Below are 27,787 nucleotides of genomic sequence, written 5' to 3' on the forward strand. Positions count from 1 at the left end.
TTGAAAGGGTCAACATCTTCTAGAAATGACTGCTAGAACCGAAAAGTTCTTGAGAGGGAACTGCGGCCTATGTCCATCAGCGGACGTCTTCAGGATGATGATGACACCACCTTCCATGCTCATCACTGCACCGTTTCATGACTAGCGATTCTGACTACTGTAGCATCAGTTTGATTCTAGGTTTTCTGTCTTCTCGCGCGGTAGATACGTATTGCTATCCCGCCTGTTTGAGTTCATTCACCAGCCCTAAAGGAACAAACAAGATTGGAGATAATATCTTAATAGGTTTAATTAATTGTTAGTATCTCGTATGAGTTTACAGAATCAAGCAAAAGCATTTTTAAGTAAGAACAACTAGATGATACATGAAAAGTGCACAAAGTTGTGAAGTTTCAGTGCACAATTCAAATGTACAAAGAAGCTAAAAAGTAAAAGTCAATTATTGTTAGCACAATATTGACAATAATTACATGATAAAAATGTACAAAATTGCCAAATTGCCTGATGAAAAGGTACATTAAATTGTCATTGGATGTCTTATAAATTAAATTGGAAAAAAGATACCAAAATTTAAATTCATTCGCGAAGCAGCTGCCCTTGAGCTGTTAGGTCTCCTCTGGAGGCACCCGGAGGCTTTTGGCAAATCCTTTCCCTCCTGGCTGAACCTTTCCTCGCCAGGAGGGAAGGAAGGGAACCACCTATCGTGGTTAAACTGGAAAGGTCTCCGGGCCACCAGTTTTTCCTCTCAAAAAAACAAACATAATTCATGTAATCGATATCTCAATGATAAAATTGAGTTACGATCGGGCCAGCCTTCAAACTGGAAGACGGTACTGAGACGCGCCAGAAAACGGATAGGGCTGTGGTACCTACTTTTAGTTTTACTGTGGTACCTAACCATCAGTGTTACAGCCCTATGAACACTTAAAAAATGCGCGATAGCATTTCGTAGTTCGAAAACCGAAAACCACCCGCTAAAGCATGTTCAATCATCTATACTCAAATTTCTCATGAATATTAATAGATATATCACGAAACCGATTACAGAGGGAGCCTAAGTTTAACGAGATTAGAGTAACATCGATCCCCCTCTTGTCTTCCCTTCATTATCGATTTTCGGAAATGAGACAAATAGGTATAGGATTTTCCCCTATTTAGGCGGGTCGTAGAAATATTTTAGGACGTAGACGTAGGTAGGGCGTTTTGTGCGCCCGCACGGGCTACCTACCTCACTGCCCTGCCTATTTCTGCCGTGAAGCAGCTATCGTTGTAGTCTAAGAACTCAGGTTTCGAGCTCATGTCTTATTTTAAATTATTTTATTATTTAGATGGGCGGACGAGCTCACAGCCCATCTGGTGTTAAGCGGTTACCGGAGCCCATAGACATGCCGCCACCCACCTTAAGACAAAAGTTCTAAAGTCTGATTTTTAATAGTTCAACTGCTGCCCCACCCTTCAAACTGAAACGCATTACTAGTTGGCGATAGAAATAGGCAGTGTGGTGGTACCTACCCGAGCGGACTGACTCGCAAGACGTCCTACCACCAGAAATTACGCAAATTATAATTTTTAGGAGTTTCATTTTTATTACACGATGTTATTCCTTCACTGTGGAAGTAAATCGTGAACATTAAGTTTTGTTAAGTACGTACATATTTCAATTTCGGTAGGCAACGCCCCTGGCACTGCTAACGTCCATGAGCGACGGTAACCACTCACCATCAGGTCTGAATCTCTCCATCAGGTCGGAATGCTCGTCTGCCTACACGGACAATAAAAAAATTATTTAAAAAAATGATACCTTCTTGCGGGATTCGAACATCGTTTGCATCGCTTGACTGCGAATGCACCGGGCGTCTTATCCTTTAGGCCACCACGACTCATAGGCCTCGAGGTGGGTGACGGCATTAACATGGTTTATGTCTATGGGCTCCAGGTGTAATACTTTGTGGTTCGGTTACTTTATATGTCTTTTGTCATCAGAAATACCTACATGCGTAGGTCACCCTTGTCGAAATCGTTATGAAATAAATCAATATTTTATAGTTAGCTCCCTGACTTTGGCCCCCGGATGACGTAACACGGAATACAGATCAGATACAGATCGTTCACATATAGCTTCTATAAGGTTTCAACTATACATATTTATGACCAACATGCCGTCAATTTAATTCTATTAAATTTAATTAAAACTGCTTTCACCTTTTAATCTTATTTTTTTATTATTATTTTCGACTCTTTGAATACGTTACACTTATCGTAGTTACGGAAGCGACTAATGTATTTTTTGTCGACAGTGAGTAAGTATTGTGGTGACTGATCAATAATTTAATCATAAAAGTAGTATTTATTATGTCTCTGATTGGCGAAAACCTAAATAAATATTCGAAAATGTTCAACTATAAAATAGTACGCTTACAAAGCTATGTACTGCTGTATGAATAGATATATCCAGGGTGATAAGTTTTGGACGAAGCGTAAATACGTCGGAGTGTGAGTGTAGTTTGGGACGTAGTCGCGAACGAATGTGGGCGGGCGCGGAGAAATGCAGTACCACTGTAGAAAACAGATAAATACAAAAATATAACATAAAAATTAATAGAATAAGTTTTGACGTATACATCACATTACCGGTTCGCAGTCGGCTAGTGAGATATTAGATATGGCTGGATACATTTGAAATTATTAACAGACACATTAGAACGAGAAAGGCTCGTTTAAATAACTCAAATTAATTACTAGCTAACAAAGCTTGAAACTGAAAAATGCTAACACTAATTTGCTTAAATAAAAATTACGTTAATTATATCTATTGTTCATCTTAAGTTGTAAAAAGACCTCTAGGCAGATCTCATTTGCATAATAATATTTGACCATTTATGTTAAAATAAAAATATATTAATAGACGGAAAAAGAAAAAACATGCATCCTATAACCTAACCCTTAAGATCTCGATCTCAAAGATCAGACATTCATATCTTTTCATAGAATTCCCTGATAGCTCATTAATTCGAAATTGAACCAGTACGAGGATCAACGGTCAAGTCATGGGTCATTCAAGGTCGAGCGCGACTCCATGGGAATCAAAAGATGCCCTTTTGTCAATCTTTGATCTCTGACCGGTCGATCTCACGGTAACCGGTCCGGCAGCGAATTATTCCTGTTTATATTAAAATATATTTGTGTAATAATTGGAAAAGTAACGGTGGGCCTTTGTTGAATCATTCGATTTGCATGTTTTCGAAGATTTTTGAGTATTCTCACGGTTTCTTTTAAGAGTTATGGTGTGGACTGAATTTTATAATATGAGATTATTAAAAAGTTCAAAGAGTTCAAATATAATAGTTCTCTTAACTTTCTGTATGTCAAATTAATTATATTTATTGAAATAAATTTAAGTAATAGTTCTCCATTGTCTTTTTTGGGGTTGTTGTTGAATTGTAAGTATCTTTTTCTTTTTATTGCTTATGTGGGCGGACAAGCTAACAGACCACCTGGTGTTAAGTGGTTACTGGAGCCCATGGACATCTACAACATAAGTGCGCCACCCACCTTGAGATATAAGTTCTAAGGTCTCAAGTATAGTTACAACGGCTGACCCACCATTCAAGCCGAAACGCATTAGTGCTTCCCGACAGAAAGAGGCAGGGTGGTGGTACCTATCCGTGCGGACTCACAAGAGGTCCTACCACCAGTAATTACGCAAATTATAATTTTGCGTGTTTGATTTTTATTACACGATATTATTCCTTCACCTTGAAAGTCAATCATCTATCAAGTACGTATTTCATTAGAAAAATTGGTACCCGCCTGTGGGATTCGAACACCGTTGCATCGCTAGATACGAATGCAACGGACGTCTTATCCTTTAGGCCACGACGGCTTCATCTGATATTGTTATTAAATATTTGAATGAAATTGGAGTGCACACTAGAATTTATACTTATTTACACACATTACTAGCCTTTTAGAATTACAAAAAAAAAAGAATTATATCTAAATTTTTCTAGTATACTGCAACGGTTTGCTTGAATTCACTCCGGGGTGGCGATGAAGGCGGATCACTTCAAGTCGACAAAATTCTAGTATGTGTGTATGCGGTACACCCACACAAGTCTATATTTATGAGTTAATTTATTTATAAACGACGACGATGTAAATGAAGTAGTTTTTCATTAGACAATGTAGTTAATTGAATTTATATTTAGAAAACAAAAAGGAATTTATATATTTGCATTTGTCGGCATTTTGGTTTTGCGAGTACATTGTGCCGAGCTTAATGGTAGCAGGACCTCTTGTGAGTCCGCGCGGGTGGGTACCACCACCCTGCCTATTTCTGCCGTGAAGCAGTAATGCGTTTCGGTTTGAAAGGTGGGCGCAGCCGTTTTAAGTATACTGAGACCTTAGAACTTATATCTCAAGGTGGGTGGCGCATTTACGTTGTAGATGTCTATGGGCTCCAGTAACCGCTTAACACCAGGTAGGCTCGTCCCAGAGGCAATAGTTAAATAAAAAATAAGAAAAAGAGCTAGAGGAAGCTACAGAAAACCGAATGTTAAGAAATTAAATTTATAACTCACATACTTCAAACTCTTTTTATCGAATACTTGTTAACGAATTCTTGTTCTGCATGTGTATATTTAGCACTAAAGGTACAACACATCAATATGTTAAGGTCACTTTATTTTAATTCAAGCAAGTTTTTTTTCTTTCACAAAGCGAACAATCAAAAAAACCTTGGGCATTTTTCGTTGAGATCTGTTACAGTCAAACTTGATTGGATGTTGCACGATAATAAGTTTTATGACTAGCCATACCATAAAGTAACAATAACATTAGAATTTTTGCTATTTTACCAATTCATTATTGAGATACCTATTTGAATTCTCACGTAAAGCACTGAGCACCCAACGAGAACAAACAAAATTAAATTATCACAAGGACATAACTTCCACCATGGAAACTAGCCGTCTGAAAAGTTTCCTAACATCGTAATAATTAAGCACTAAATTCTATTTCCATTGTGACTAATGATTTTAATGTCAACAAAACGCTACCCAGAGGAGTATTTTCCTAAAACTAAATTTCTAATACTTGAACGTAAAGTACATAAATATATCTTTATGTTTTCTAATGTTTTCACCGTTCGACACGGTGTCGATCTGTGCCGGTGATAATGTTGTAGCCTCATATACAATTTAACACAGTGCCCGTAATGGAAAATGGTGTGTAAGTTAACGAATCTAATCCCACGTGGACTGGTCGTAGCAGCCCGCGGCGTCAGTGTGACGCTCTCGGTGTGTGTGGGTCTTCGTTCATGTGTGGGTGTGTAAGGAGAAGTTAGATCGTCCACACTTTACCACGGACCTCAATAGGAACTGTGCGGACTCGCGATAAATTGGATACCGGTCTGAGATTTTTCTTTAGATTCGTTATAAATATGTCGTGACAGATTTATTCCATGAACACACTGTTAAATATTACACTGAAGATGTTTTAGTTCATAATGTTTTCGAAAGTTATGTAATTCATGATTTATTTTTAACCTACATATTTACTAAGACTAGAGGTCCCGCAATAGTCGAAATTCGACTATAATTAATTGGAATTGTAAGTTTGTACACTATTATAATTGTATTTTATACTTCTATAATCACAAATTTCGCCAAGACTACACTATAAAAAAATATTAATAAAGACAAACAATATTTAATCTATTCTCAATTTGATCACAGACGTCAAGAACAAAAGCTTTACAATAAATAGATAATATGCATGCGTGTGTGCGTCAAATACATGGTATTTAGTGTGTGTAATGTTTTCTTTATTGATTTAATGTCTCTTTTATGCATTATTTTAAAAAAATATTTGCATTGTGCACTTCTTCTTTATATTCTCTATAAGTGTGGAAAATTTTACACTCCTCCGTCCGCGCAATTTTCGTAAAAAGGGATACAAAGTTTTTGCTTCATGTATTAATATATAGATCTCGTACAATAACTGTTAAAAATACCCAAAAAAAATGGTTCTTAATATTTTTTCTTTAATTGTTTACATAATTTTGATTAACCGATAATAAACAATCGACTCTGTCAAATGGCATTATTTTAAATATTTTCGTTTGACCGTAATATGAGTTTATCTATCATGATTTTTTTTAATAAATTTTGGCTTATATAACAAAAATCACCAGTACATTTTTTATAGATTTCAGTAGAGGCAAAAAACTGAATATATCCTTTAAGTTTTTTGTCACACGTATCTATGTAAAGTTATTAGAAATAGTTAATATATTGTTATTGTTTATATGATTATGAATAAAATTACTTTAACAGTTCAATCTAGTGTTTTTATTGTCATTATATTATTTCCCACCTTACGATTACTTTATAGTTTTCGTGTTCACGTCGTCGCGGACGAATGTCGTTCTTGACCACCAATTAAACCGTAAAATTTGTTTTAATCATATCCACGTCTTGCAAAACCCAAAGAAAAATTTATAGCCATTTACATTTACTGGTGGTAGGACCTTTTGTGAGTCCGCGCGGGTGGGTACCAGCGCCCTGCCTATTTCTGCCGTAAATCAGTAATGTGTTTCGGTTTGAAGGGTGGGGCAGCCGTTGTAACTACACTTGATACTTTAGAACTTGTCTCGGGGTGGGTGGCGCATTTACTTTGTAGATGTCTATGGGCTCCAGTAACCATTTAACACCAGGTGGGCTGTGAGTTCGTCCACCCATCTAAGCAATAAAAAAAAAGCCAATATATCGTATCTTTTAAAATTTACACGTACATTTTCAAAATAAACTTAAGCTATGCAGCTGTAAAATAACTATGTACGTGAATTAATGACGATGTTTTCAAAATTTAATTTAAAATTTTCATGTGAATCCTTACTCACAGGGACCCGTACCCTGGTCAGCTCCTAACATCATTAATCTAACTTTCGTGCTACCCTTTATAATAGTTCGGCCGGCTCCCTCGGGCGGGGGGTGCCACGCCGGGGCGGACAGGGGTGTATTAACATACGAATTTGAACGGCCGCGCGTCCTTCTTAAGGGGGGACGAAATTTAAGTTTTGCTTGCGTATTGATCTGCGCACACACGCCGCTATGCATTGAACGGTTACGCGAAATTATTTCTATTACGAAACACATTGTAATACATTTAAATAAAAAACAAACTTTTTTTTGCTCCTAAATTGTTTTATTTTTGACTAGCTGACCCGGCAGACTTCGTGTGCCTCAATCGATAAATGAAAGACCTAAGCTTTTGTATAAAATAAATTTAAAACAAACAAAAGGAATCCGTCCGGAAAATTGTTATTTTTATTTAATTTCAAGCATTTTCATATTTATCTTTTAAACTTTCTCTGGACTTCCACAAATAATTCAAGACCAAAATTAGCCAAATCGGTCCAGCCGTTCTCGAGTTTTAGCGAGACTAACAAACAGCAATTAATTTTTATATAGTATAAAAGATTAATTTCCATTAATTAAATCACAAAATGCGTAATGAATTTTTTGTAAACTCTGCACGACACGATATTTTTTTATTAAGAAAACGATAGGTTATTAACATTGATATGAAAGCGTTTGTCGGATATATCTGAACAGTATCGAATAGAAGTGATTGGATTGGATCTCAGTGGAGAGGAAATGACGCAAAAGGAGATAAACGGAATCCGATCAATTAGTTTTCAGCCGCGAACCCAGAGACAGGTATACAAATAGACGTACATTTATTTTACGTTCAGTATATTCATAAATCAATATACATAGGTACTGAATTAGATGTATTTAGTATCAAAACAATCGCCCAAAAACCAAAAACTCGCCCGCTGGAGCGTAGACAACGCCTAAGATTCTTAATTCAACAACAAAGTCTAATTGAAAGGACTTTGGAAAATGGAATGCATTATGTAAGTGAATGAGTGAATGAATAAATAGATAAATAACATATTAATAATATTAACATATTAATATTAGGATAATAACATATTATCAATAATAATAATTAATAAGAATCTATAAAACCTCGATTAACCTGTAGGAAAATCGAAGTGATAATTCCCGGCGACATTGTTCTTAATATTTATTTTACCTCTATTGCAATTTCAAATAATTAAATAGAATAACAATATTTTTATTTTATATAATAGATTTGTAATCTAGCTTACGTTATACGTGTTTTTAATTGGACCCCGGAGCCTATATTTAATCACAAGGAAGAAATTAAACTAGGAATCTCAATATCAGAATATCAAGACTGTCTGATCTTTCGATCCTGCTTTTCGGCAGAAATAATCAAGATAAAGCACTTCCCAGTGCGCGTTTATAATACGCAATCTACCACTAATAGTTTTTTTAATTAAAATAAACTACAGACAAATATTTTTTTAACTTCATCTAGCATTCTTAAAGTTTTTTTTTTAAAAGACGCATTTTCCTGTGTATTCTATTTAATTATTGTTATTATTTAAACGAAAAATCTTATTCTAAGATAAGGCATGTGAACATAACACAACTGAAATTCAAATGGTCACGATTCAAAGACTTCGAGTATTTAATGTCTACAAGTGGTCGCCCGGTAGTCGAAATTCGACTATTATTATTAATTTAAATTATCAATTAGAACATTATTAAGGTTCTATTGTCAAAGACTACTTCTATAATCACAGATTTCACTAAGGCTACACTATAGACAAACAGTATTAAAGAAGAATAATAATAAACAAAACAACAATAAACAAAAGAGTATATATGCGTGTGTGTGTGTGTGTGTCAAATACATGTTAGTGTGTGTAATGTTTTCTTTATTGGTTTAATGTATTTTTTAGGAATTATTTAAAAAAAATATTAGCATTGTGCACTCCTTCGCTATATTCTCTATAAGTGTGGGAAATTTCATACTCCTTCGTCCGCGCAATTTTCGTAAAAAGGGATACAAAGTTTTTGGTTCACCTATTAATATATAGATTTTAACAATAAACAAAAGACTATATATGCGTGTGTGTGTGTCAAATACATGTTAGTGTGTGTAATGTTTTCTTTATTGGTTTAATGTATTTTTTTGGCATTTTAAAAAAAAAATAGCATTGTGCACTCCTTCTCTATATTCTCTATAAGTGTGGGAAATTTCATACTCCTCCATCCGCGCCATTTTCGTAAAAAGGGATACAAAGTTTTTGCTTCACGTATTAATATATAGATAATACTGGCTGTTGTTAGATCGAATCTTCTTTGTGGATTTCCTCTGTGAGTCTGTAGTGTGTGTAGTATTGCCACAGTAATACAGATGCCACCAGCCAACGAAGCACGGTTCATTGGAGACGGCGCTGCTCACTGAACTGACACATCTGAGATCAAAAGATGCACAGGATTTTGCCGCCCGCAGTGTTGCCCGATCATTCGTGTTTATATGAATGAATACGAGTTATTTCATCTCTTCGCGATCATTCCTCTGTCCATAGTCGTTTACTGGCGCCAAGTTGTTTTGCAAGTCTCCACAGGTATGTATCAATATTTCACTATTTGCCTCGAAGGAGTGTGTTCAGATTAGAAGTAGAACAGTTGTTATACAATTCAAACTTCGATCTTATGATATTTACGGATCCCGGAAAGCATGACCACCAAGTAGATCATGATCTTCCAACACTATAGTGCCGTACTGTTCCAAAGGGGTCGCCCTCCCGATACTGCTGATAGTAAATCCATTTTTGCCATCAAAACCTTTGGCCAGCTTATACTGTGCGCCTTGAAGGCCAAGTGCCTAGGGGGTCATCCTTGACATTCGGTATCCACAAGACAGAACGAGACCGAGCCGTGTATCCTACTCGGTCGATTCAAGCCCATGACCTATAAGTGAATTAAATTATCTATTCGGAATAAGGTGATATTCTACAAAACTTGCATATGTTCCGCCATGACCTATGCAAGTGTAGTGTTCGCTCACGCGGCTCGCGTGCACATAAGTCACATCTCTCCAGCTTATCCAATACCACTTCTGCACAGCCGGCGGAACACCATTACGGTGTTCCGCCGGCTATCCGTAAAGAATGTCTATCGTCACGACGTTCTAAATTTAGAACCACGACTGAGCCGACAAGTATTTTAAGGTAGCGTCAGAACGCTACTTCAGTACAGTGGCGCGACACAATGATCCGTTTGCCGTGACCGCCGCTAATTACATATTCCACCCAGGTGTCGGGAAAATGCAAAGCTGCCGTCGCTTTCGGCTCTCGGTGCTCTTAGGCTCTTCAAGCATTGGTCATCATCCTCATTGAACTCGTCGAACACAAAGAAGAATTTGGCATGTGAACTAGCCTATAAACAGAACCTACTGAGTTTCTTGCTGGATCTTCACAGTGGGTCACGATTCCGATCCGGTAGTAGATTCTGCGAAGCACTACTCTTGCTAGGGCTAGTGTTAGCAAATTCTCTCTACCCGTGAGCTCACCTATTCGTTTTTCGTAGCAGGAATAGCCCTTTAGGCTAGCAACAAAGAATTAGGAAAATAAATAAAACAGTGTTGTGGGGAATTTCGAGAATTAAAAAGTCTTGAATGTACTGTGTGAATCAGGATATGCAAGAGAAGGATATGAGTGCAGAGATGACCCCACATAATGCGGTAAGAGCAAAAAGAAGACGATTGTTGTTGTGAATTTTATTTAGAATGTGTTTTATCTTTTTTGATATTAAAGAAAAAATTATAAATTAGAAAAAAGAAAGAAAAAATAGGAATATCGCTTTTTATTCTTTTACATTGAAATAACACAGAAAATCGACAGCGCGTGTTACATACACAATAATAGAGCTTGATATCAGGTGTCAAAAGTAACTTTTTAGAACTTTAGTGTTACAACTAAGCGCGAAATAAATCAACTTTTAATGAAGTACAATGTCAATGTTTCCCAGATATCGAACAGACAGACAAAATTACAAATAGAATCAAAAGTGGTTTATTCTAAAAAATATTGTTATTTAATTTTTCGCTGAACCGGTTCAAATTGTGTTCGTACAATGCACAAAAAGCTTGTTTAATGAGACACAATTTGAAATCCTACAAGTCTGTACGTGAATCGTTTACGATCTCCCCATGTCCCCACCCTCAGATGACTCCTCTAAGATCATCCGTACGCACTTCCCCTCTTTAATTGTGACTCCCGGATTCATTATTGCTGTATCCTTTCGCGACCCGCTTAGCTCTTATCTCTAGACGTTACACGCGTCTGTGTGAGTGCGTGTGTTTGTATTCAGAAGGTTATAAAAGTAACATTGATCTAGGTATGATGATACTGGAAATGTCAATGACATAGAAACTTACAAGTCCAACAATATTTTTAACGTCACACATTCAAATATACCTTTTTTTTTCTTTTTTATTGCTTAGATGGGTGGAGGAGCTCACAGCCCACCTGGTGTTAAGTGGTTACTGGAGCCCATAGACATCCACAACGTAAATGCGCCACCCACCTTGAGATATAAGTTCTAAGGTCTCAAGTATAGTTACAACGGCTGCCCCACCCTTCAAACCGAAACGCATTACTGCTTCACGGCAGAAATAGGTAAGGCGGTGGTACCTACCCGCGTCGACTGACAAGAGGTCCTACCACCAGTAAAACCTAGTTAGGACCTTCTAGTTTATTTATTTTTTAGCATTTATATTTGTATAACACTTTTACAGTCTACTTTGCTATTGTAACTGCTACAGAAAACATTGCTGCTGCAACATTATTTGTCTGTTAAAAGTATGTTCTAAACATCTTGTTGAATATGGCGGTCGAATGAGCGTGGTTACTGATTTTCATGGGCCACCAGACGGGCTCGGCTGGATCGCATGCAGCGTACGTACTGATAGTCTGAGTAATAAAAGCACTGACTTCTTATGAACAATTGTATTTTGTCTGAATTACAACATTTAATTATATTCAAGTCTGATTGAAGAGTACTGAAGACGCGTCCGTTCGCGTGAGAGGCGCTTGGGCAGAGAGCGAATGAGTAGTTGAATGATAAAACTGAACATTAGCATAGATTATTACGGCTTCGTACTGATCTAATACAGATAAACAATTTCGTTTTTACAGAGTAATAATTACATGAATTTGCGTGAACACATCTATAGCCTATTATAATTAGTTATTAGGTGTATAAAAGCAAATCTCGCCGAAAGAAATAGATATTTTTTGCTTTAGACAGGTAAACGAGATCGTCGTACTCCTGGTGTCCATGGAAAGCGAATCTTAAATGCCCGCGCCCGCGTTGCAACCGGAGGTGGGAGTTCCAGTAGTATTAAAATACGGCTATCGTATTCAATCAAATTCAAATTAAAAAAAAGTGTTACTATGTCCTTTATTAGATCCACCACTATTATAAATTACATTTAAAAACAACAATAGTATTGTTACGGACCAGAACTTGAATAATCGTCTATCGTCGTTATATTATTATGCTAATTATATGCTATGCTAAAAAAAAAACGCCATTTTTTTGTATCTATTTTAAAGAGAGTAGAGGAAGATATTTTCAGTTTTTACTTCATTCACAGAAAAGAGTGCTAGAAACACGATCGAGATGAAGTCACTTCTAATGTTTAAGTAGCATTGTAAAATTTTAGTGGCGTTCATATATTATGTACATGTGTGTTTGTAGGGTGTTTGTGTGTTGATTAATTTACGTAATTCGGGTCTTGGAGGGTCCGCACTCACACTAGTTTTAGTTGGATCTATTGATTTACATAAGTACACGCTGAGGGAAAGCAAAATTATGAACGTCATTTATGTAGTTTTGAATTTAGTCTCTATTAGACAAAATTTAACGAAATTTTCGATCATAATCGCTTGCAAAAACAGCCACATTCGTGTAATTTCGTAGGACTTTGTCTTTTTATCGTTCCTTATATACCTACTATAACTGGTAATTAAAGCAGAAATAGTTTTTTTTTGTAATGATTTAGGCGACTTTCCTAAACGGAGGGTAAACTTTTGCAAGAATATCATCGGCAAGCTTGGCGTAAAAAACAGCCTGCTGTATATTACGCATACGTAAGTATATAATAATATTTCAATATAGCATATTATCTATACAAATAAATAAAATTTGAGTGTCTGTTTGTAATAATAAAAAAACTACTTTTTACTAAACGCGTAAGTATGTATACCACAGTACATATACCAAAATTTTATTTTTATTTTTTTGTCTGTCTCTCTGTTTGTTCCGGCTAATCTCTGGAACAGCTGGACCGATTTTGACAAGACTTTCACTGATAGGTATCTGATGAGAAAAGGAGTAATTTGGGCTACTTTTTTTAGACTAGCTTCGCCCCGCGGCGTCGCCCACGTTACGACAATAACATCGCGGGACTCAGCTAGTATATTATATATTTAACAGGACATCCTCCACATTAATAGTAGGTTAAGTAGTGTAATTGTTTAATGAATATTGTGAGTAAAATTATTTATTTAAATTATAATTAGATTAGTTTTCGTTATCCTGTTATTTTGTCGTATAGTTCTAAGGATCATTGTGTACAAATTCACCACTTTGTCGTGCTTAGTCGTGCGCACATACATGGCTTATGTTGCAAGCCAGATTTTCTTTATTTTTACTTGTTGTTATTTTTTATGTATCTTTTTAGCTTTTTATCTGTATTGTGTGCATAATAAACAAAAAAAATATAGCGTCTATAAAGAAAAGAACGTTTGAACCAAGAGTTTTCAATCACAGCATTAATATCTAGGGTAAGTCCGGGGTAGATGGCCATATGGGAGAGATGGCCTATCGAAATATTTCAAGGTACCGTTCATTAAATGCCACTGATTAACGTTTAATTTTCTGCGCGTCGTGCGTAAGGGCAACAGTGCGATAAAATATTTGACGAAAAAAGCATAAAAAGTAAGTAAATCCTTTGTTTTTTGTTTCGACTATTGTAAATATTTATTTGATGTTTTATGTTTTACATAATTGTGGTATCAGTTTCTTTAAATTATGGTGATATTTGTATTTGATGCAAAGTATAAAAACAGTGCTACTTTAAAATCTCAAAATGGTTTGTTTCGTGTCATGGCTTGTTTTAGATTTTGTTGTGGCCATCTCTCCCGGAAAAAAAGGAGAGATGACCAAGTACAGTCGGTATATGATGGCCATGGTGCCATGTTACAGAAATGATGTTTTCTGCAAAGTATTAATGTATTTTCTTATTTGTTTTAGATGCCTAATAATCGTGTTTACAAAATCCCGCGTTAAAACTGCCACGATGTCTAATGTTTCACACCCGAGTACTCCGAAAGAGGCTTCGTTCAGTAAGGATCCAGATTATACTGCCATCTCGAATTCTACAGGATATATCACCTAGTCCAGAAAAACTGATTAAGTGCTTAAATGAGCAAAGCAAATTGAAACACATTTGACTTCGAAAGAACACATCTAAACTAGAAAAATGCTGCAGAAAAAAGTATAAAAAAGAAAGTAATAATATGTGTCAAAACAAAGAAGGAAAAAATACAATAAAAGGACTGTTCAATGTATAAAAAGAAAAGCCATTCGTATATGAGAATAGTGACGATATTCTATTAAAAATACTGTCAGATAAGAATGAGAAAAGAAAGAGACTCGAAAAGGATAATTGTCTTGGGCGTGGTGGTGAAAATTACTACGAAACACCTCTCATCGAAGAGTGGCCTCAATGTACAGTGTGTCAGTATTGAGTTCACGAACACTACACTGAATTTAAAACGACGTGCTCCAGTTGTGACGAAGAGGAGAAAACAAGACTTAAAAGTAGAAAATAAGACCAAAAAGTAATTATAAGTCTAGAATTAAGCTATGGCCATTTTACCTTTAATACTATGGCCATCACACCTGGATACCTTGGGAGAGATGGCCAATTGTGATTTAAGAAAAACTTGAATTAATAAGGTGATCTTCTTAGAAATTGTTACTTTTTTGTTTAAAATATGATAGTTGATTCTTCAAAGATTAATGAAAAATAAATATAATTAAAAAAACATAAGTATTTGATTTTTGACAGAGCTTAGAAAAAACTATGGCCAACTACCCCGGACTTACCCTAATTGAGAGGTGGTTAATACAGTAGTTAGCACTCCGAACTGCCGGACTGGGAGGTCTTAAATTCATTTGCAACATCTATAAGAGTTTGGTCTTATATATTGTTTAATATTAAACTTTCGGTAGGCAGTGGCTTGGCTCTGCCCCTGGCATTGCTGATGTCCATGAGCGACGGTAACCACTTACCATCAGGTGGGCCGTACGCTGATATGCATGCTCGGGCAATAAAAAAAACTTAACATACAAAGTAGGTAGTAACTTTTTCGAATAAATCAATTCAGGATACTAATCCGTGCCACGGTTTAAAAGAAGCAAAATGGCTTTCGCAATAATACTATTTAATTTATTTTAAAACCTATGACGATAATAATGTATCTTTCACTTAATTAAAACTATTTTTACGGTTTAATTTCGCGTTTTTTGTTGTCAGTTTATTATTTCCAACGCTTCGAAAACTCTGATAAAATGTTGGGAACCAATAAAATCGACTACCGAAGAAAATACTACACCTTTCACAATACAATCCCGAGTATTAATTAGATACAAAACAACCAATTTTCGCTATAGAGTGAAAACTGCACAGCCATTTTGGAAATTAACGAATTCCCTTTTACAATGGCGTGTGTGAAACAATGCGGTGAAATACTTAGTCCTCGGGTATCAAATCGACTTAAAATTATCGTTTTCGAGCAGACGATGTTAGATTTTAAATTAATGTAGTTAAAGCGCATTTTAGCTTGTAAATGATGTTTTTTTGTTTGAAGATTAGCAAAGGCTAACACGTATTAGGGAGCTAATGAATGCCACAAGTCAACGTTGCATTCGTCGAATAAAAATGAGTTACAATCTTTGCGATTGTCTGTACTTAAAAATACTCAAAATTAATATTTGTTTATTTTTCACACTAAAAAATAAAATACAGGTTTTTTTTTATTGCTTAGGTGGGTGGACGAGCTCACAGCCCACCTGGTTGTTAAGTGGTTACTGGAGCCCATAGACATCTACGACGTAAATGCGCCACCCACCTTGAGATATAAGTTCTAAGATATCAAGTATAGTTAGGTTTACTTTTTGCAGTTTGTCGTTTAAAACAGATGAAGTTTCATCGTATTTAATTCTACGCTAAAACAGAATGTAGGTTTTTTGTTTGTAAATCCATTTTAGTATGCAATGATTTCTTTGTCGTGTTTAATTTTGTCACAAAACCATATATGTACATGTATCTAAGTGTGAATCGATGTGCAGATACAAAAGGGTGTAGCGTGAAAATTCCACGGATCCTATTAACCAAAATTCTCAGGCGTGGTTGAAGTTTGTTGTATTTTCAAGGTGATTATAAAAATAATTATACAATACAATGTGTATTAGGTACGTATAAACCACGGACACAGCCCACTGAGTTTCTTTCCGGATCTTCTCAGTGGGTCGCGTTTCCGATCCGGTGGTAGATTCTGCGAAGCACTGCTCTTGCTAGGGCCAGCGTTAGCACCACTCCGGTTTGAGCCCCGTGAGCTCACCAACATGTTAGGGCGAAGCTGAAATAGCCTCTCAAGGCTATCAGCATAGGTAAAAAAAAAGTTACGTAATGGATCATTAAGCAAGTATTAATCTTCTTATAGTTATTTAATTCATTATTTTCGACCTGACCAGACCAATGCAGACACCGTGATTTGGTCTCGCTAGTCATTTTAGGCATAGTCAGCAATTCCTGAATGACGGCTTTTTCTCTCATCCTTCATCTACCATTTTCCCCCTTTTAAGGCCTATGACCTTATATTTCTTTGCCTTCTAGGAGATGTCCTCGTTGAGTGTTAGTGTCCAAAACTCACAGTCGTACGTTAAAACTGCCCTTAGTACGATTTTATAAATTCGCAATTTATATTGGAAGCAACCTTAGAGCATAGATAAAATATTATTGTGACAGGCTTAAGACTACATATTCCCTTTGCACAACTTACTAACATTGTAACTGACTGAGTTTAAGCGAATTGTATTCATTCAATCAATTACCTTTAAGATTTTATGTTACTTCGTTACGTAATTACTTAATTTAAAAAAGTTTTAATTCTGGTATAACCTAAAAAAATAGTAATTTAACAAGGCGTATTTGCAGTTGCTATGTACCATCTGCATTTAAATTTGTTACCATTATGTATGTACTAGTAACTGCGCCCAATTTAATAGTAAATAGCAACTAAGCGTTCACAATTGTAATAACAACAAACTGAAACGACTCAACTTCTCTCTGCTTAGGTAATTGTTATACGTACCGTGCCCGGTTTTTCCCGCTACATTACTCGCGCGGCTCGCGAAAGTTGGCAACTGACTACGGAACTACGGTTCTAGAACTTTCTAGACTACATGCCGGCCACAAAGGTGCGCTGCATCTGTTATCAGAACATCAGCTCTATCTGCTTTTCAATGCAAATGAGTTGGAAAAGTTCGCCCGACTAAGAAAACAAGCGAAGTTGTGATCGCGATAAAATAGCGCTTCCAGTATGAAAATACGTTCGTTTTGTACGTTTTTCTATTAAAATATGAAGCGGCTGTCAGGTATGTGAGCTATGAAATCGAGATTTTTAATTTCTTGTACACGGCTGGCTCGCGATCGCTGACAGACACAGTAGTTAGTGTAGTCGAGAAATTTCGCGGTAGTTAACATAATATCGAAATATCGACGAATACTGGTGGTAGGACCTCTTGAGAGTCCGCGCGGGTAAGTACCACCACCACCACCCTGCTTATTTCTGCCGTGAAGCAGTAATGCGTTTCGGTTTGAAGGGTGAGGCAGCCGTTGTAACTATACCTGAGACCTTAGAACTTATGTCTCAAGGTGGGTGGCGCATTAACGTTGCAGATGTCTATGGGCTCCAGTAACCACTTAGCACCAGGTGGGCTGTGAGTTCGTCCACCCAACTAAGCAATAAATAAAAAATTTTAGTCATCCACAAAACTGAAAAGTATTCTTAACACTGGAAAAATAAAGGTTAGTTTAAGCCGTACAAAAAAGTTTAGTAGGTAATAAAAAATAGTAACAAACTATATAAAACAGTTTAACTCATAGAATAAACCAAACTATTTCTACAAACAGATAAACTAATCGTTTGGAACCTATTAAAACAATACAGTAAACTTATTAGTTTTCAAATGAATGTTATTTCCCACAAGCAAATCGATTTTGACAACTTTTCGAGTAGGTACTTGAATATTTATTATTACTTAAAATTTATAAAAGTGTACCTTATCGAGGTTCGTACAAAATAAATAAATTATTTAATAAAATAATTTAAATGAGAGAATATAAATATAATATAATAAGTAATTTTATTTATGTAGACATAATTAATTATTTCTACGTCTTGTAAATAAAGAAAATAAATAAATTTCAATGCGCTTAAATTAAAAAAAAAAGCTTTCAGTTGAATTCACCTAATGCAGCTATTGGTGTGTTTTGGAAAATTGAATACATTTACCGTAGGGTTCATCAACGCGCGTTAGGGAATGTCTATAAAAACACATTAAAATAAAGGAGACTGCAGACTGTAGTTCAGAGAATATTGAGCTGTGTATATTCGCGGATCTCCCGAGAGGTGTCAGAGGTACTCGCAATAAGGGGTGGAGCGCGATTGAAAGTCGGACGATAGTTTTGTATAGTAGCACCGCCCACGAGTGAACTTCTATAGTGCGTGTTAAAATTAAATGTTTGTTTAATCATGAGCCGGTCTGTGTAAAAATGGTGAACACATGGCGTTATGCTTACGAACTTTTTTTATTGGTTAGATGGGTGGACGAGATGATGTTGATGGGTGTAGGCAACGCTTTGGCTCTGCCTCTGGCATTGCTGAAGTCCATGGGCGACGGTAACCATTCAGCATCAGGTGGGCCGTATGCTCATCTGCCTACAAGGGCAAAAAAAAGAGTTTACGGCCAACCCGGTATTAACCGGAGCCCATAGACAATTACAACGTAAATGCCGCCACCCACTTTGAGACATGAGTTCTAATGTCTCAGTTTTTACAATAGCTGCACCATCCTTCGAACCGAAACGCATTACTGCTTCACGGCAGATATAGGCAGGTTGAAACCTACCTGCGCAGACTCACAAAACGTCTTACAACCAGTAATAATTCATAGAGCACTCGGTGTCTTTTGAGACATGAAGTCGAATTCTCAAATATAAAACGCCGTTTGGAGAAAAAAAAATCGGAATCTTAATAAACTTTAAGGCTGTAATAAAGATTTTTCTTTTTAGAATAAAAATATTTTGAACCGAAATTCAGAACTCGAAAAAGCTCGCAACGATCTTACCGGCCCATCTTTCGAGTGCACTGACCCCTGGGCCCTTCACGATTAATGTCCAAGGGTGGAAGGACCAAGACTACTAATACGGAGAAATTAAGACGACCCTTCTCCGCCATGTGTGACCCCCGCCCTTCTGGCTATTTCGCAAAATGGACGCGCGACGTGACTATTGTTATTTGGTTAATTATTCCGGCGGGACCTACGTGAATGCGAAATATTCAATATTGTGAAACAGCGGATTCTTTAACGGACCTTTTAAATAATAAACATTTTCATTCAACGTTATGAGATTAACAGCAATTAGCTTTCAATTCTGTCGCGTAGATTTTACGAAGCGCGTCCGAAGGCAACTTGTGTGATGTCCCAGTTGTATATTAAAACCGCTTTTTCAACCTATGAACCAATGAAAGACTGTTTTTCAGCAAAAACAATAATTATAAGTAATTAGCCGTATGTATCAACAATATAAATGCCGCTACCCACCTTGAAACATGAGTTCTAAGTCGCAGTATTACAATACAACGGCTGTTCCGTCTTTCAAACCAAAACGCATTACTGCTTCATGGTAGAAATGGGCAAGGTGGTGATAATTACTTGGGCGGCCTCATTAGACTTCCTACCATCAGTAGCTAAATTGGCCTGCCCGAAAAATGAAATTCCCTATGAAAAGCGATCGACATATAAATACGTATATACGTTTTGATTAGTAGTCGTCGTGGCCTAACGGATAAGACATCCGGTGCATTCGTGTTGAAGCGATGCACCGGTGTTCGAATCCCGCAGGCGGGTACCAATTTTTCTAATGAAATTCGTACTCAACAAATGTTCACGATTGACTTCCACGATGAAGGAATAACATCGTGTAATAAAAATGAAACCCGCAAAATTATAATTTGCGTAATTACTGGTGGTAGGACCTCTTGTGAGTCCGCGCGGATAGGTACCACCACCCTGCCTATTTCTGCCGTGAAGCAGTAATGCGTTACGGTTTGAAGGGTGGGGCAGCCGTTGTAACTGTACAGAGACCTTAGAACTCATATCTCAAGGTGGATAGCGCATTTACGTTGTAGATGTCTATGGGCTCCGGTAGCCACTTAACACCAGGTGGGCTGCGAGCTCTTCCACCCATCTATGCAATAAGAATAAATAAAAAAAAAATCATCATATACATCTATAGATATTGAACATATTTTACATCATTTGAGCTGTTTGATTATTTGCGCTTCCAGAGGAAAAAATAGTAGTTATAGTAATTTAAAAACTCATAGTTTAAATTACTTGGTGCAACAAAATTTAGCAGTTTCGCGTTCATTGGTAGATATTCTCCGTTCACCATTGGCCAGATTGCTTTTCTAACTAAAATTAGATTCCGTCTGCCCCTTCGAAGCCGAAATTAGAATTCCCGAGGCATTTGAGTGTACTGGAGTTTGTGGTTAGTCAGTTTATTACGAACATAAGTGTAAAAACAAATGAATTCAAATAATTAATTGAATATGCAATTTCGAAAAGGGCACATCTCTGAAAATGTAAAATGTTCAGGAAATGAAAAAAAAACTGATTATTTTCTAAAGCAGTGTAAAATTTAAAATATTAACTTTTGAGATATTTATTTTAGTGATAATTAGCAATTGAAAATTACTGGAATTATTATAAAATTGGTGTAGGTAAGCCTCAAAACTACATGTACATGAAAAAACGTATTTGACAAAATATGCGACATGTGCCCTTTTCGAAATTGCATATTCAATTAAATTGAGTCTTGTAAATCACTAAGCGCTCGGCGTTTACATAAACTTATAGGCTTTGCGGGTGATTTAGATTTTATTTGAGCCGGAACGCGTAGGTACCACCACGTCTGCCTAACTCTGGCGCGAAACAAAGTATTTTTTATTTTATTTAAACGGTTGGCCAACTGCTATTGCCATTCAATTGAGCTGTGGACCTCGTGACTTAAGGTGGGTGGCTACTTAGTCTATAGGTTCTTGTAACCACTGAGTACCAAAAAAACTTCCATAAAACTTTCACTGCTCGGACGCGTTTGTTCTGGACTCGCACATAAGCAAGATTGCCTTGAAAACGTTAGTTTATCATTTGGAAAAGATCTTAGACAGAAGGCAGGGGCCCAGCTATGCCCCTGGCAGTGGTCACGTCCACGAGTATACGTAATCACACACTATTTGATATGCTGTTTGTCTTGGCCTATTGCCTTCGCCTATCCTTGCCTATTAAAGCAATGAAAACAAGAAAAAAAAAACGCTTTACTGTTAACTTGATCGAGATTCTCGCCAGACCTACTCAGTGGGTCGCGATTCCGATCCGGTAGTAGATTCTGCGAAGCACTGCTCTTGCTAGGGCTAGTGATAGCATATTCTCTAAGGTTGGGGCCGCGAGTCCACGTAGCTGAAATAGGTCCTTAGGCTACAAACGAATAGGCAGGGGGAAAAAGTTGATTATGCACACGGCTAGCTACTACAGAATTGTGTAGATTAGGATTCATGATATCTTTGGAAAACAATTAAACACAGATGAATCATGTGCCTAGCTTTTATAATGCTTAGCTTTTCATAAAAATGAAATAGTAGTAAGTAGGTAAGTAAGGTAGACAGTAATTTTCAAGCACCGCACGAGTCCGTTAACCCCGTGCGTCAACTAGCCTGCCTTGTATGTAGTACACTGCTTGTTTTGTAACCTCTCACCGTATTGACTTGATTGATTTTTACCTCGTGGTAGGACATCTTGTGAGTCCGCGCGGGTGGGTACCACCACCCTGCCTATTTCTGCCGTGAAGCAGTAATTAGTTTCGGTTTGAAGGGTGGGGCAGCCGTTGTAACTATACTTGAGACCTTAGAACTTGTATGTCAAGGTGGGTGGCGCATTTACGTTGTGGATGTCTATGGGCTCCAGTAACCACTTAACACCAAGTGGGCTGTGAGCTCGTCCACCCATCAAAGCAATAAAAATAAAAAAATTTGACACTAAATCGTGTTACATAACAAGAAAGTATCCGATACAGACCGAGCTAATCAAAACACAAGCAATCAACACAAACAAATTAAAATATATAGTTTAGTTCTAACATGTAAAACCCATCACCGCATGATTTATATTGAAAAAAATTAAAAAGAAACTATGGAAAAGCACGCATTGAAGTAATATTATGAACATAGGAGCCCAAATAGTGTGCTCAAGTTGATTGCTAGCGCGAAGTGTAGCAATTAAAACTTCTTTGTGCGGGTGTACAGTGGTAGGGGTGGCCCTCGCTTCGGCGACGTAATTGGAAAAGTTTATGTTCGCCGCCGCTGATGATAAAGGTTGCTTGTGTCAATTCATTAAGCCGGTGTCTTCGGGCGGGAATAAGCTAATGACACAGTAGCTGAGTACAATTATATGATTTTACTTTTAAAAAAACACCACATCAACACACAGCCCTCCTAGTGTTAAGTGGTTACTGGAGCCCATAGACGTTTACAACGTAAATACGCCACCCACCTGGAGGTATAAGTTCTAATGTCTCAATAAAGTTACAACGGCTGCCCCTTCAAACCGAAACACATTACTGTTTCATGATGGTACCAAACCCGTGCGGACTCACAAGAGGTCCTACCACCAGTACCTAATTACGCAAATTATAATTTTACGGGTTTCATTTTTATTACACGATGTTATACCTTCACCGTGAAAGTCAATCGTGAATATTTGTTTAGTACGTATTTCATTACAAAAAATTGTATCCGCCTGCAGGATTCGAACATCGTTGCATCGCTACATACGAATGCACCGGACGTCTTATCCTTTAGGCCACGACGACTTTAAACAACACTTTCAGAATGTTGCAATTGCGAAGGCACCTTTAATCCTCCCGCTCAAAAATCACCTCCAAAAGAAAGTAACGTATATATAACATTTTCTTTTTGAGGCCATCGCTTGCAACTTGAGGATGCTATTGAACTATTGTGACCACGCCTTTTGTTATTATAAAAGGACTGTTCTATTCGTAGGTACTTGTAGTTTAATTATGTTGGCTATTCAGAACACAGCTTTGTCTCCCAGCATCGTTCATTGGTTGGCAACTATTGTCTTAGAACATTGTGGGGGGCTTTTAAACGGCTTCTCGTCTCTTACTCGCTTTGTTACATACATAAACAGCCCGTAGTCGGTTTGCGATACTGAAAATTGTATCGACCGTTTTCGCTTCAAAAACCCACTGGACATTAGATTGTTCGAAGACAGCAGATGAAATGTACAGTCATAAAGAAATCTATATATTAATACGCGAAGCAAAAACTTTGTAAGTACCTACCCCTTTTTACGAAAATTGCGCGGACGGAGGAATATGAAATTTCCCACACTTATAGAGAATTTAGAGAAGGAGTGCAGAATGTTAATATATTTTTTAAATTATTCATAAAAATAAATTAAATTTAAAAAAAAACATGACACACACTACATACCATGTATTTGACGCACACACGCATGCATACTATTTGTTTATTGACAAACATTTCTTAATGCCTTCAAGTGGTCAAATTGAGAATAGAATAAATATTGTTTGTCTTCTACTAGGTACATAGTATAAAACAAAGTCGCTTTCTCTGTCCCTATATCGCTATGTATGCTTTAAATCTTATAAATCGTATCTTTAAAAATACGCAACGGATTTTGATGCGGTTTTTTTAATAGATAGAGTGATTGAAGAGGAAGGTTTATATCTATAATAACATCCATTAAATAGTAGAGAAGTCAATAACAAATTACAGTTTCGGAAGCGAAGCGAGGGTGGGTTGCTAGTTATTAATATTTGTCTAAAGTGTAGTATTGGCGAAATCTATGATTATTGAAGTATCATATAGTCTTTGACAATAGAACCAATAAGAATGTTCAAACTTATAATTTCAATTAATTATAGTCGAATTTCGACTACTGCGGGTACTACTAGTATATGATAATTACATGATTTGCTAGCTTTCTATTAGTCTGTCTAAACCTGCTCTTAATTTACCGAGCAATTTCGACATATGCGTGTAGTGGACGTAAACAACGGTCTAGTTTCAGGATTACGAACGCTGTAAAGTATTTTTAACTTTAAAGTAAACGTTGGATATATTATAATGGTAGGTATAGGTATACCAATATTATAATGCAATAAGCGCGAGATTAAAGCGTAAAAGTCGATGATTTTATACCTACCTAGTAACTATACTGGTGGTAGGACTTCTCGAGTCCGCACGGGTACTTACCACCGTAATCTTACATTACGTAATCTTACATTTTTCTGTTCATAATCCAGACAAGTTCTATGTTTACAGATAAGTACAAAAAACATAGCTTAATATACAAATGTCGAACAATAAATAAACGGCTTCCGATTTGCAAACATTACGTAATAGATTAATAAAAGCAGTCCAGACGTATCCTTAAAGCCGAGCCCTGTGAATAAACACAATGTATATACTACATAACAAAACATAAAATGTACATTCTCGAAATTAATCCCAGCAACCCTCGTTAAACTACGCCTCGAAACTAGCAAATTAATTATAAAATACGTCAAAACAACGCGCAAAGTTAGAGCGACCCATCTGAGATATAGGACAAAGGGTCTTTTGCACCCTCGTGGGCGCTGTATCCCTCTTCATCGATCTTAATACGAAGTAAGGGTAACTTGACCCCTAACGGGTGGGATGAAAGAAAATTGTGAGGGTAGTTAGAGGATCGTGCGGGCCTTCCAAGCTTAACGACGAAAGGGTAGTTTTTGTTTGTCACGTTTTGGTTTAGGAATTACAAGGAGTTTTGTCGATGTAACGGAAAATTAACAAAAGAATTCGCTGTTAAAAATTGTACCGAGTAATACTTTCGACAACTGATTTTCGTTGTATCGCATAGATCTTAACAAAAGTAAAAATAAAATGTGGCACTAAAAATTTTATTAAAACTAGAGGTCGCCCAGTAGGCGAAATTCGAACATAATTATTAATTTATATTATAAGTTTGACATTATTATGGTTCTATTGTCAAAGACTTTTACTTCTATAATCACAGATTTCTGTAAGGCTACACTATACAAATAAGATTAAAGACAAAAAATATCTATTCTCAATTTAACCACAGACTTTAACAATAAACAAAAGAGTTATAACAATAAGTATAAGCGTGCGTATGTCAAATACACGGTAGTGTGTGTAAGTTATTTTTTATTGATTATTGATTTAATGTATTTTTTATGCATAATTAAAATAAAAAAAACATCAGCGTTCTACACTCCTTCTCTATATTCGTATTTTCGTAAAAAGGGCTACAAAGTTTTTGTTTCCCGTATTAATTAAATAGATTATATAGATAAAAACAAGGTACATATACAGTACAGAGAAAAAACCTCCCAAAGTACTTGTACATATTTGGCGTGTAAGTTCACAAAACATCATCGTGACTCAACGAACATCTAATATCAAAATTCCGAGGCGAGTCACGAATGTATGTACGAAAATTGTCCAATATAACTGGAGACATCTTAGTGTGGGTGGGCAGAGGGGTGGATGAGGAGGGTTTTATTATAGGGCCGCGGAACGGTTGGGCAGGAGGCGGACTTCTTACGGCAATTGAGGCTAGGGCTGCTAGCTGTGTATTCACTCAACATTTTTAATTTAAAAAAAATCCCTACCTATTTGCTAGTAGCCTAAGAGGCTATTTCAGATACGCCCGTACGGGTAGGTGAGTTCACGGGCTCAACCTGAGAGAATTTGCTAACAGACCCTAGCAAGAGCAGTGCTTCGCAGAATCTACCACCGGATCGGAATCGCGACCCACTGAGAAGATCCGGCGAGAAACTCAGTGGGCTATGTCTGTGGGTTAATTCGCTCATCAATCTCTTCGTCGTAATCGATAAGTTCGACGAGGATGGTGACCGTTGAATTCAATCATACATATACAATAGCATATATGACGTAACTTTAATGTTCTATTCTTATTTGTTATTTATTTATTTATGTACACACAAAAAGGAAGACATAGTACAGAGTAATAGGAAAATTATGTACAAAGGCACTGCTTATTTCTTTAAGAAATCTCATCCAGCAGACCTGCGTGATGATTATGAGAATAATAATTAAAAGTGATGAGTGTGTGTAGAACAGCTAAAATAACAAATACAACATGAGAATTATAGTAATGCACATACACAGCAAATATTGTTAAACTTGAATACAAAATATTATAAGTAAAACAGTATATATACGAAGAGTATAGAACTATGATCATTCGGCTGATGAGAGATAGAATTGTTTGACCTTGTATTTAAAAACAGAAACAGACTTGCAAACTCGGATGTCAGCCGGCAACGAATTCCACAGTCTGACCGCGTGCAAAGGAGTGAGAATAGAAATTGCTTTTGCGGGAAGGGAATAACAAGACAGAACATTATTTATGGGGAAACAGGAGTATCTATACCACCTGTTTATTTATTTTTTCAGATATTTCTGAACGCTTTCGGTTAATAAATTCGTATGAAAATGCGACATACCAAGATGTTGTTTTAGAAATAACGTATTTTGATTTCATAAAACTATTACAAAAAAATATAGGATTAATCCAGATAAGGTATTTTTTTTGAGACAATCTTAACCTCTTTCGAGAAGTAGATTAATAGTATTTGTTTAATGCGGATATGTTACTAAAATATATAATTAATAATAATGTAAATATTAAAATAAAACGTATTAAAATAACATAAAGGTACATTTTGAAAGTAGACTTTTTAATCTTTTTTCACAAAATAACAACAGTTTATGTGCATATAAGTAATCTTAAATATTTTGTTATTAAAATTCTAGATTTAGAATTTAAAAAGCTAGGTATGAATCTGAATAATAATATGTTCTTGTATCGAAAATCAACAAAAAAACGTTCAACTTACAGCCCTACGGTTGCCTCCCGATATGAAATCCTCCCACAGCGGGCACAAGAAATTACACACTTTAATCTTATCTACCGAATAAAATGGAATATGTAATCGTCCCGCAGAAAAACCAGGGACCGTACTAAACAACGTCACAGAACGTACTCATTCGATTTGAAAAAGTGGACGCGCCATTGCGGACAAGAATTACGGTTGTTCCCTCGGGAATTCAAATTAAGATTTCTGAGAAGAAACTAGAATTGTGCATGAATTAAAATTTCAATGTTATACAGACGAGACGGTCCAGCGAAATCACAGGCGTAAGCGCTAATAGAATGGACCGTGGACGATAATTTACATAGCCCTTGTATTTTTAAAAATTAATTCGGTATCTATCACGCACCCTTAAATTTAAATTCTATTATGAATTCATAAAAAAAACGTATATTAAAATTGTTTCTCAAGTTTTCTTTTATCTTGAGAAACATAACTACATCTCACGTGATGTTGAGGTCATTATGTCACCTTA

The 27,787-nt window shown here is 36.4% G+C and overlaps 1 long non-coding RNA gene across 1 annotated transcript; it reads right to left on the bottom strand.

Annotated features, from left to right (window-relative positions):
- LOC149499890 (uncharacterized) lies at positions 1 to 27,389 on the bottom strand. The gene is made up of 2 exons (XR_016325380.1): positions 27,277 to 27,389; positions 1 to 246 (listed from the first exon to the last, which is right to left on the bottom strand). It is a non-coding gene; the product is annotated as an uncharacterized LOC149499890 (long non-coding RNA).
- Between the last annotated feature and the right edge of the window lie 398 nt (positions 27,390 to 27,787).

This window comes from Bombyx mandarina, chromosome 25 (assembly GCF_030267445.1).
Source record: "Bombyx mandarina strain Sakado chromosome 25, ASM3026744v2".
NCBI lineage: Eukaryota > Metazoa > Arthropoda > Insecta > Lepidoptera > Bombycidae > Bombyx > Bombyx mandarina.